Below are 12,648 nucleotides of genomic sequence, written 5' to 3'. Positions count from 1 at the left end.
AACAATTCCTGGAAACTGACATATAGAGCATTTTTTTATATACAATATTTACCAATACACTGCGTAATACCCGCCTCCCCTAGACCACCGGTCTCACTCAGCTAGCTGGATCCAGTCGGCTGTAACTAGTCAAGGGAAAAAAATGGGAAATTAACCTTAGGTCTGGGGAAACAAAATTCTCCAAAAATAAGAAAACTGCATCAAGCACTGTCTTGGTGCAATTTACTTGTACATAGAAAAACACAATAAGCATTTATCACCTTAAAGGTTATCTCTACAATGAGCACTGCTAATCCGCAGATGTGTGAAACTCGTTTGACGTAAAAGTGATCGGGTTTTATGCCAAATGAGCTACAGTCATGCTTTATATCTGTACTTAAACATAAACAGGAAAATGCACCATTACAACTCAGTGTTGGCCAAACACCTACATTGATGCATTTTCTAATCATGACATAAAATTAAAGAGCTGACTGGTTTACCTTTCTATATATTAATTACATAAAAAGTATACACAATAATTATATATAAGTAAATTTATGAATTGAGAAAGTCTCTCTTTAAACAGCATAGTGTTCATTATCATACATCTCTGGTTTCAAATATGAAATAAGCACTTCATAAAAATATATAAACAAAGTCTCCAGAAATAGTGCAAAAAATTAGTGTACATATTAATACAAATAGAAAATTATATTACCAACCCCGCGTCTCACAGCAATGTGCAATAAGCAAAACTGGCTATGCAGAACACACCACTGGGAGAAATTAGAGAGCATTCAATTCAATTCAATTCAAAGTTTATTCTCTATAAGGATTACAATGCTGAGTTTACAGAATTTGGTTATTGTGTGGTTTACATGTAGTAAAATAATAATTACAGAGTGTACCACTAGAACATGGCTAGGCATTTCGGGCAGACTTAGATTAATTCTTAAATTTAAAATATTACAAATTATGAGGTAAGTTGGTATTATGGCTAAGTGACTAAATACTAGTTTGTGAGTTTAGCAATGTGAATGCTTTTGTTTTGGCACAGTACAAAGTTTCAGTATTGGAGTATCACAGGCCAACTTATGACTAGTTAGGATTCATTATTTTAAGATTGAGATTAATATTTTTGTTTATGGTCAAATGAGTGAGTGAGTGTAAGTGTGAACCACCAGGTGGTATTTGTGTAGTTAGTTGACAGGGTGTATCAGGGAGATAAGATGTTTTCTAATGGTAGTTTTGAAGGTGATGAATGTGTCTGCAGTTCTAGAGTTCTCAGGTAGGGTGTTCCAGATTTTAGGGCCTTTGACATACATTGAATTTTTGTAAAGGTTTAGTCGGACACGGGGAATGTCATAGAGATGTTTGTGTCTGGTGTTGTGCCTGTGGGTTCTGTCACAACTATCAAGAAAGCATTTTAGGTCAAGGTTGATATTGGAGTTTAAGGTCCTGTAGATGTAGATTGCACAGTAGTAAGTGTGGATGTACTGAACAGGGAGTAAGTTTAGATCTATGAAGAGTGGGGGGTGTGTTGCCAGGGATGGGATTTAGTGATTATTTTTACTGCAGCTTTTTGTTGGGTTATTATTGGCTTCAGGTGTATTGCTGCAGTTGATCCCCAAGCACAAATAGCATAGGTGAGGTATGGATAAATAAGTGAGTGGTATAGTGTGAGAAGGGCATTTTGCGGCACATAGTATCGTATCTTGGAGAGGATCCCAACCGTTTTGGATACTTTTTTGGTTATGTGTTGGATATGGGTGCTGAAATTCAGGTTGTTGCCAAGGTATAGGCCTAGGAATTTGCCCTCATTATGTCTGGTAATTAGAGTGTTGTCGATCTTAATGTTAATTTGTGCATCTCCTGCTCTGCTACCAAACATAATGTTGTGATAGAAACACAGGCCTTATCTCTAGGCTTTATTGAACATAGAATCTTCATAGTACTTCTGCAACAACAAAATATAATGACTAGTACATCTAATAATGGCTTCTACAGGGATGGTGATGTCTTGCATATGTCAAGAGAAAAGTTATAACTACAGGCCACATATTTAAACTCACCATGTAATCTGCATCGCTGATAAATGGATAAAGTAGGAGAGAATCACACACCATGTGTTAGTGCCCATGACACACACCAAACTGTTGTTGTTGTTAAGGGCCCCTAGAGGTGGTGCAGTATTATCCTGCTGCTGCTCCCCACAGGACCAGTATCACTACAATCTCCCCCTTCTAAAATATCAGAGACAGTAATCTCCCAAACTGTTAGGTGGGCGACGTACACGTCCCGACCTTCGTAGCCCTTGAGCCTCTTCACCAGGTTCGATATTTTCCAGCGGGGTTTGATTAACTGCTGGAGCAGAATCCTCTATTTCCATAGGGGTAGTCTCAAGGGGCTTTCCAGGAGAAAACGAAGCATCTTTCACATCTATTGGTGTATCTTGAGATTCCACACTAATAGGGATTTCAACTGGGGCTAAATGTCTTGTAGATACTGTAGTCTCTTCACCATTTTGGTAGCGAATGTGGGCGTAATGTGGATTAGCTTGCAGGAGCTCTACCTTTTCCACTAAAGGATCCGTCTTGTTCATCCTACGGTGACTCTTCAGGAGAACGGGTCCAGGATGACATAACCAAGTGGGCACGGAGGCTCCCGTAGAGGAACGACGTGAATAGTTGAGGAGTCTTTCATGAGGGGTTGCATTAGTAGCTGTGCACAGCAGTGATCTAATAGAGTGAAGAGCATCAGGTAGGGCAGTTTGCCAGTGTTGAACAGGTAGATTGCGCGACTTTAATGTCATTGTAACTGCCTTCCATATAGTACCATTGAACCGCTCCACTTGACCATTGCCTTGAGGGTTGTAGCTTGTTGTTCTGCTGCAGGCAATACCTTTGCTAGCCAAAAACTCCTGAAGTTCGTTACTCATGAACGAGGATCCCCTGTCTGAATGGATATAAGCTGGCATACCAAAAATAGAGAACAACTGTGAAAGACAACTAATAACAGTTGAAGCAGCCATATTTGCACAGGGGAATACAAAGGGAAACCTTGAATATTCATCTACTATGTTAAGGAAATACCTATTCTGATTTGTGCTTGGTAGAGGTCCTTTGAAATCTATATTCAATCTTTCGAAAGGCTGGGTGGATTTTATGAGATGAGTCTTCTCTGGCTGATGAAAGTTTGGCTTGCACTCTGCACATACTCTGCATGCTCTGATCACTTGTCGCACATCTTCCACTGAGTAGGGCATGTTCTTTGATTTGACAAAATGGTACAGGCGTGTAACTCCTGGGTGACACAAAGCCTTGTGGAGAGCTGAGAGTGATTGCAAATCATGACATGCTGCTCCACAGTGGGACCTAGAGAATGCATCAGGTGAGATGTTCTCTTGACCCGGTCGGTACAGAATATCAAAGTCATAACACGATAGTTCCATCCTCCAGCGTAATATCTTGTCATTCTTTATCCTACTTTTGTGCCTCTTGTCGAACATATACATCACGGACCGTTGGTCAGTCCTTATGGTGAAATGTCTACCAGTTAAATAATGCCTCCAGTGGCGAACTGCTTCTATGATGGCCTGGGCTTCCTTTTCTACAGCAGCATAACATTTCTCTGATCCTTGAAAAGTTCTCGAAAAGAAGGCTACTGGTCGTCCTGCCTGAGATAAGACTGCAGCAATGGCAATGTCAGATGCATCCGTTTCCACTTCGAATGGTAGGGACTCATCAATGGCTTGAACTACTGAGTTTTCAATGTCCTGTTTGAGAGTATGGAAAGCGGCTTCTGCTTCCTTTGTCACAGGAAATGTGGTAGCACTCAATGGGCGGACTTTACTTGAATAGTTGTAGATCCATTGTGAGTAATAAGCAAAGAGACCAAGAGTTCTTCGGAGTGACTTTTTGTCTTGAGGCATTGGAAGTTCCCGTAGAGGTCGTAGTCGTTCAGGGTCTGGGAATATTGAACCTCCTTCCACTACATAACCAAGGATGCTAAGCCTTTTAGTTGAAAAAGTGCACTTTTCCTCATTGTAACTGATATTTTTCTTCTTGGCGGCTTCCAAAAACTTATCAAGGTTTGCATCATGTTCCTCCTGGGTCTTGCCACAAATGGTAACATTATCTAAATACGCGTAGGTTCCCATGAGTTGCTCTTCCTGAATGAGTGAATCCATAATTCGTTGGAAGCAGGCTACCCCATTGGTGACTCCAAAAGGGACTCTGGTAAACTGATACAGGCCATCACTAGCCTGAAACGCTGTGTATGGTTTATCTTCATTCCTTATAGGGACTTGATGATAGGCACTCTGCAGATCAATTGTGCTAAACACGTAGTACTGAGCAATTTTGTTCACTGTATCGTCAATTCGAGGTAGAGGGTACCCATCAAGAAGTGTAAATTTGTTGATTGTCTCAGAGTAATCGATAGCCAGTCTCCGTTTCCTATAACCATCTTTAACAACAACAACCTGTGCACGCCAAGGGGAATCACTCGGTTCTATAATACCCTCCTTCAGCAGCCTCTGAGTTTCTTTCTCAATGAACATCCGATCCTCATAAGAATAGCGGCGTGACTTAGCTGATATAGGATGGCAATCCGCGGTAAGATTTGCAAACAGCTTTGGTGGGTCTACCCTTAAAGTGCTAAGTCCACAGACAACAAGAGGAGGCAGTTCACCTCCATATGTTAAGGTGACACTACCATGCAGCTTCTGAAAGTCCTGACCAAGGATAACATCAGAGCACAGTTGTGGCAGAATAGCTAAATGTACATCTTGATAATCCTTTCCATTAACTCTGAGATTTACCTTACAAAACCCTAAGGTCTGAATAGAGAGAGATGTTGATGCCATGGAAACGGTACCTGATGAGTGATGTAGAGTCAAGGAGAGCCGTTTAACTAAGTCAAGGTTGATGAAACTCTCTGAGCTGCCACTATCAATAAGACCATCTACTTCTGTTCCTTTGATGAATACTTTCACAACTGCCTTTGACAGTGAATTTGGAGTAGCCGCAGAAGTCACTGTTGCTAGAGTCGCATGATCACTGGAATGTGTGGAGGCACTAGCTCTTGTTGATGCATTAGCACGACATACTTTAGCAAAGTGACCTTTCTTGTGGCATTTATGGCACATTGCTTCACGAGCAGGACACTTTGGATGTGGATGTCTTGAAAAACCACAAAAGAAACACACCGTACCTGCTGCTGCTGTCACTGAGGCAGGTTCCCCAGTAACTTCATTGCAAGAGTCTTAGTCAGGAATTGCAGCACTTACCACTCGAGAAGGCTGAGTGGTACTGTATACTTCAGAATTCTTCTGGGCTGAATCTAGAGCTCTTGCCTGGTCAAAGGCAGCGGCTAAGTCGAGAGTTTTATTCTCCAATAAACGCTGCCTTATTATTGGTGATTGCAGGCCACTGATAAAAGCATCCCTGATGGACTCTTCACAATACTGAGCAGCTGTCACTGCTTGGAAGTGACAGTCCTTACCTAAAATTTTCAGTGCTTGAAAGTATTCCTCTAAGGACTCATCAATCTGCTGGCGGCGAGTTGCAAGGCGATAGCGTGCAAAGATTTCATTTGTAGGTTTAATATACTGAGACTTGAGGGTTTTGATAGCATCTTCGTAGGTATTACACTCAGAAATAGCCTCATATATCTTAGGTGACACAAAATTGATGAGCAGACTTAGTTTATCTAGATCTTCTTTAGGAAGGGCTCCCAAGAAGTTTTCGAAAGTCTTAAACCAGTGCTTCCATTCCTGAGCAGCCGTTGATAAGCTGGGGTCACAGTCTAGCCTCTCAGGTTTCAGTAAACGCTCCATGTTGTGATGTAGTCTAGCGCAGGATCACCACCAGGTAGCCCAGGATTCTATGTTCAATAAATTGTTGTGATAGAAACACAGGCCTTATCTCTAGGCTTTATTGAACATAGAATCTTCATAGTACTTCTGCAACAACAAAATATAATGACTAGTACATCTAATAATGGCTTCTACAGGGATGGTGATGTCTTGCATATGTCAAGAGAAAAGTTATAACTACAGGCCACATATTTAAACTCACCATGTAATCTGCATCGCTGATAAATGGATAAAGTAGGAGAGAATCACACACCATGTGTTAGTGCCCATGACACACACCAAACTGTTGTTGTTGTTAAGGGCCCCTAGAGGTGGTGCAGTATTATCCTGCTGCTGCTCCCCACAGGACCAGTATCACTACACATAATATAGTAGGTTTTGTCAGTGTTAAGTGTAAGTTTATTGGCTGTCATCCAAGTCAATATTTTGATCAGCTCCTCATTAACAATGGTGTTGAGGGTGGCAAGATTAGGGTGAGATATGACATAAGTCGTGTCGTCAGCAAAGAGAATGGGTTTCAGGTGTTGGGATACGTTTGGAAGATCATTGATGTATATGAGGATGAGCAGGGGACCAAGGACACTTCCCTGCGGAACTCCAGTATCAAGTGGCCATGTTGTTGATGCTATCTATGTCTTTAATGGTGACATACTGATACCTGTTCGTAAGGTAAGATTTGAAATAAGTAAGTGCGTGGCCTCTTATACCATAATGGTCAAGTTTGTGGAGTAGGATGTCGTGGTCTACTGTGTCAAAAGCTTTTCTTAGGTCAATAAAAATTCCTAGTGGATATTCCTTATTTTCCAATGCTGTGTAAAGCAGATCTAGCATTTTTATGATTGCATCATTAGTGCTTTTATTTTTCCTGAATCCAAATTGGCAGGGGTTGAGTATGTTTTGTGCCGTTATAAATGAATATAGTCTCCTGTGCACGAGTTTCTCAAAGATTTTGGATAGCAATGGTAAGTTTGATATTGGCCTATAGTTGTTTAAGTCTGTAGGGTAACCACCTTTATGTATTTGTGTAACCCTTGCCATCTTGAGTAGTTTCGGGAAGGTGCTAGTTTCTAGTGACTTGTTAAAAAGTAATGAAATACCATGTGAAAGGACATGGGCCGCTCGCTTGTACAGTAATGGTGGGACATGAGACAGATTCCCTGAGTTATTTTTAAGTGACTTTATAATCTCGGTGACTTCCGTGGGCTCAGTTGGTGCAAGATAGAAGGAATTTGGGAAATTCCCATCTAGGTAATCCCCGGCATGGGCATTGGTATGTGGGATTTTATTGGCAAGATTAGATCCTATGGTTGAGAAGTTGTTTATCTTGTTAGCTGTGTCAGTGGGATGTAGTGGTGTTTCATTAGGTTTAGTTAGGACAATATTCTTGTTTTTTTTCAGTTTGTGGGTCCCTAGAATCTGAGAGAGTGTTTTCCAGATCTTTTTTATATCTCTAGTGTCTGCGAATCTACTGGAGTAGTATAGTTGTTTGGCTTTCTTTATTACTTTGGTGAGAACTGATGAATAGTGTTTAAGAATATCTTTGTGTATTAAGCCCTGTCTATATTGCTTTTCATATTGGTGTTTCTTGTCAATGGATTTCAGAATTGTGCTGGTTAGCCATGGGCAATGTTTGTTGTATAGTCTAAGTAATTTGTTAAGAAAAATGTCTGTCCAGTCATCAATACCATTGGCCTTGGAGAATTCTGTAGGCCAGTCAACAGTCTCTAGGTCAGCTGTGAACTTCCTTATTGAGGCCTCATCATGGAGTCTAAATGAGACTTTGTTGTATTCAAGTGGTGGTTTACTAATGTTTGTTAAGAGGAAGGTTGGGTAGTGGTCTGTAGTGCTATCTGTGATTATCCCTGATTGAAGGGGGGGGCTAGTATATTGGTCCATATGTGGTCTATTATGGTTGCACTTGTCTCAGTGAGCCTGGTTGGTTTAGTTATTGTTGGTATGAGAAGTGTGTTGTTCATATTGTTGATGAAATCAGTTACAGGCTGATCATCTAGTATGCCAAGGTTGATGTTGAAGTCTCCAGCTAAGAGAAGGTGGTGCTTATTCATTTGTCTGTTTGTTATTAGTGACTTTAATTTCTCACTGAAATTTGGGATGTTTGTGTGAGGTATCCGGTAAATGGCACCGATTGTTATAGGTGTCTTAAGGTTTTTTACAGTAAAATTAGCAAAAATGTATTCCCCATATTCATCACTAAAGCAAGTGGTGCTAATACAAGATAATTGGTTAGAGTAATAGATTGCAATACCACCCCCAACTTGGTTTGGTCTGCAGTTGTGAATTGTTGTGTATTCGGGTAGAGGGTAGATATCTATTGTGTCCTGCTTAAGCCAGGTCTCAGTAAGAATAATGCAGGAGAAGGGTGTCTTTAGTGATTCAAGGAGTGCCAGGAGGTCATCACAGTGTTTGCTTAAGGACCTGATGTTGTAATTAAGTACTGATAGACTTTTAGCATTGTTTAGGATAGTGCTGGCTTGTGATGCTGTGTAATAAAGGCAGTTACTTTCCAATAGGTTTTGATTGGGTGTCAGATTATGGAGGTTTAGATCAGGGTCAACGTGATCAATCATCTTCTAGGTTTAAATTATGGTTATTTATATCCTGAGTTGTGTGTTGAGTTCTAGTACTGATATCTGTAGTGGTGGGAAGTTTGGACAAGTATATAGCTAGAGTATTTTGGTTGTATAGAGTATAGTCACTACTACACACAATGAAGTTGATGTTGTCTATGTGTTGTGCTGGAATGAACTACAGTACAACTAGGTATAAACTAATAATGTAAAAATACAAATTAAAAATAGAACAAGACTCACTTGAATTGCACTAAGGTCTAATATAATGACTTTTGTGGAGTCTATGTTTTGAGCTAGAATGAGCTATAGTACAACTAGGTTTAATCTAATAATATAAAAATACAAATTAAAAATAGCACCAGTCTCTCACTAGTAATTGCACTATGGTCTAATATAGTGAATTTGGTGCTGACTATGTGTATTGAGCTAGAATGAGCTAGAGTAAAACTGTGATTAATCTAATAATATAATAAAGGAACAAGACTCTCAATTGTAATTGCACTAAGGTCTTATATAAGTTGTTTACAAGAATTAGAGTATAACTAGATTTAAACTGACAGGATAAAATACACAAGTTAAGGTAGCAAAAGAATAATAAAAAAAATGATAAAAATAAAAATGGCAATGACTTGGTTATAATATGCTAATAAGATGGTAGACAGGATAATATAAAAGTTGTAGTTGAAAATACTAGTTTAAAAAAGTATAGAATAAAATGGTCAATAAAAGAAGTTTACAATAAGTTTGATCAATATAGTTTAAAGCAAAATTGGGCAATAATAGGGATTTTAGAATAAAATTTGGCAATTGAGTATTTCTTAAAGTGAGGTAGAATTATTGAGGACAAGTTATGGCTAGTTTATAATAAAATAAGATAGAACAGTGATGCGGTAAGTTGTAAAAAAGGAGATAGATTCTGTAGATATTAAACACAATTAAGACTATGAGGTAGAATGGTCGTTGAATACAACAATGACAATCAAAAGTAGTTGGGGTATTAGAATTTTAGGGGGGCATAAATTTATGACAATATAACACTAACGGTGGACTGTGGGTATTATCTGCACTTTACTCTGATTCTGTTAGTCCAGTCTCACTTAGGAATGTTTTAAGGTCATGCTCTGTAGAGATGAAGTATCTCTTCCCAGTGGGAGGGAAGATTACCAGACTTCAAAACTGGGTAGTTAGCTACATATAAATTTTGTCGGCGGGACTGTGGCTTTGAAAAACACACTAGTCATCACAATTGACCCCTCAAAAGGTAGGCCTCCCAGGCCTTCACCTACACTGTCATTCCAAGGAACCCTGGAGTCACCCCACTTGGTGATCCAAAAAAACAGGTGGATCCTGGAGAAACACAACACACAAAACACACAGGATCATTATTCGTCACCCAAAAATGGTGAGGCTTCACCGCCAACACTGTACCACTACCTTTGATCCGACAGTCCATACACCAATATTACACAGATGAGGCCTCACTGTTAGTTTAGTTTAGTTTAATATGTTTATTATGCACCCCATACCCATCCTGTGGGCGGTAGTCAAAAGATTACAGAGGTACATAATTGGTCCAGGGACTGGACTCCAAAGTTTTGATAGCTGAGCAAGTTACAGAGGTAATGAACTCACAATTTACAAAGGTAATGAACTCACAATTTACAAAGGTAATGAACTCACAATTTACAAAGGTAATGAACTCCAGGTAGGTCTGGTCACAATCATGACAAGCTACAAAGGTATTTACAGATTACAGAGGTATGTAATGGGTCCAAGGACTGGTCCCCCAAAGTTTTGATAGCTGAACTAGGTACAAAGGTAATGAGCTCACAAGTTACAAAGGTAATGAATTCTGTAGAATGGTTACTTACGTTTATACATGGCTACAATCATGAACAAATTATAGAGTAATGAGCAATTCACACTTCCACACCCAGTCACAACTGTAGTGAGTTATTGGTGCAAATATTGATTGTTGAGTCACACACACATCACACACACACACACACACACACACACACACACACACACACACACACACACACACACTTTAGTTTAATATCTTTATTATGCACCCCATACCCATCCTGTGGGCAGTAGTCAAAAGATTACAAAGGTACATAATGGGTCCAGTGACTGGACCCAAAGTTATGATAGCTGAACTAGTTACAAAGGTAATGAACTCCAGGTAGATCTGGTCACAATCATGGCAAGTTACAGAGGTAATGAATCATCCTCACTCCTATACATGGTTACAGTCATGAACAAATTACAAAGTAATGAACCACTGATACGTCCACACCTGGTCACAATTGTAATGAGTTATAAATACAAATATTAAGTGGATCATACACCCACACTAGCGCGCGCTCGCACATACACACACGAGGACACACGCACGGACATGTGCACACGAGCGTACAAATATATGCATACACACAAGGACGCACACCCACATACACACACCCACACACACACCCACACACACACCCTCACACACACCCACACACACACACCCACACATGCACACCCACACCCTCACACACACCCACACACACACACCCACACATGCACACCCACACACGCACACCCACACACACACCCACACACACACACACACACACACACACACACACACACACACACACACACACACACACACAGACAAGGTGGACAAGGACAGGATGTTCCAGGGAGGGGACACAGAAACAAGAGGCCACAATTGGAAGTTGAAGACACAAATGAGTCAGAGAGATAGTAGGAAGTATTTCTTCAGTCATAGAGTTGTAAGGCAGTGGAATAGCCTAGAAAATGACGTAGTGGAGGCAGGAACCATACACAGTTTTAAGACGAGGTTTGATAAAGCTCATGGAGCGGGGAGAGAGAGGGCCTAGTAGCAACCGGTGAAGAGGCGGGGCCAGGAGCTAGGACTCGACCCCTGCAACCACAAATAGGTGAGTACAAATAGGTGAGTACACACACACACACACACACACACACACACACACACACACACACACACACACACACACACACCCTCACACACACCCACACACACACCCACACACACCCTCACACACACCCTCACACACACCCACACCCACACACACACCCACACACACACCCTCACACACACCCACACACACACCCACACACACACCCTCACACACACCCTCACACACACCCTCACACACACACACACACACACACACACACACACACACACACACACACACACACACACACACACACACACACACACACAGAGTCAGGAAGGACTCTGGGGGGACAGACCAGATGGGGACACCAGCAAGGAATACACCAAGTGTTGGACGACATACATACAGATGAGGAGGTGGTGAAGAAACTGCTAAGGGACATCGATACCTCAAAGGCAATGGGACCGGACAACATCTCCCCGTGGGTCCTTAGAGAGGGAGCAGATATGTTGTGCGTGCCACTTACCACAATCTTCAACACGTCCCTGGAAACTGGGCAACTACCTGAGGTATGGAAGACAGCAAATGTAGTTCCCATTTTTAAAAAAGGAGACAGAAAAGAGGCACTAAACTATAGACCTGTGTCATTGACATGTATAGTATGCAAAATTATGGAGAAGATTATCAGGAGGAGAGTGGTGGAGCACCTGGAACGGAACAAGAGTATAAATGCCAACCAGCACGGATTCATGGAAGGCAAATCCTGTGTCACAAACCTTCTGGAGTTTTATGATAAAATAACAGAAGTAAGACACGAGAGAGAGGGGTGGGTTGATTGCATCTTCTTGGACTGCAAGAAGGCCTTTGACACAGTTCCTCACAAGAGATTAGTGCAGAAGCTAGAGCATCAGGCGCATATAACAGGAAGGGCACTGCAATGGATCAGAGAATACCTGACAGGGAGACAACAACGAGTCATGGTACGTAATGATGTATCACAGTGGGCACCTGTGACGAGCGGGGTCCCACAGGGGTCGGTCCTAGGACCGGTGCTATTTTTGGTATATGTGAACGACATGATGGAAGGGTTAGACTCAGAAGTGTCCCTGTTTGCAGATGATGTGAAGTTAATGAGGAGAATTAAATCTGATGAGGACCAGGCAGGACTTCAAAGAGACCTGGACAGACTGGACACCTGGTCCAGCAAATGGCTTCTCGAATTTAATCCTGCCAAATGCAAAGTCATGAAGATAGGGGA

At 41.2% G+C, this 12,648-nt stretch overlaps 1 protein-coding gene across 3 annotated transcripts in view; it reads left to right on the top strand.

The window, feature by feature from the left end:
• LOC128688058 (astacin-like metalloprotease toxin 3) overlaps positions 1 to 12,648 on the top strand; it is a 99,510-nt gene that overhangs the window by 54,426 nt on the left and 32,436 nt on the right. The window lies entirely within an intron of this gene.

Source organism: Cherax quadricarinatus, chromosome 10 (genome assembly GCF_038502225.1).
Source record: "Cherax quadricarinatus isolate ZL_2023a chromosome 10, ASM3850222v1, whole genome shotgun sequence".
Taxonomy (NCBI): Eukaryota; Metazoa; Arthropoda; class Malacostraca; order Decapoda; family Parastacidae; genus Cherax; species Cherax quadricarinatus.
The sequence above is the reverse complement of the archived record's forward strand: the minus strand, read 5'-3'. Positions and strand labels throughout refer to the sequence as shown.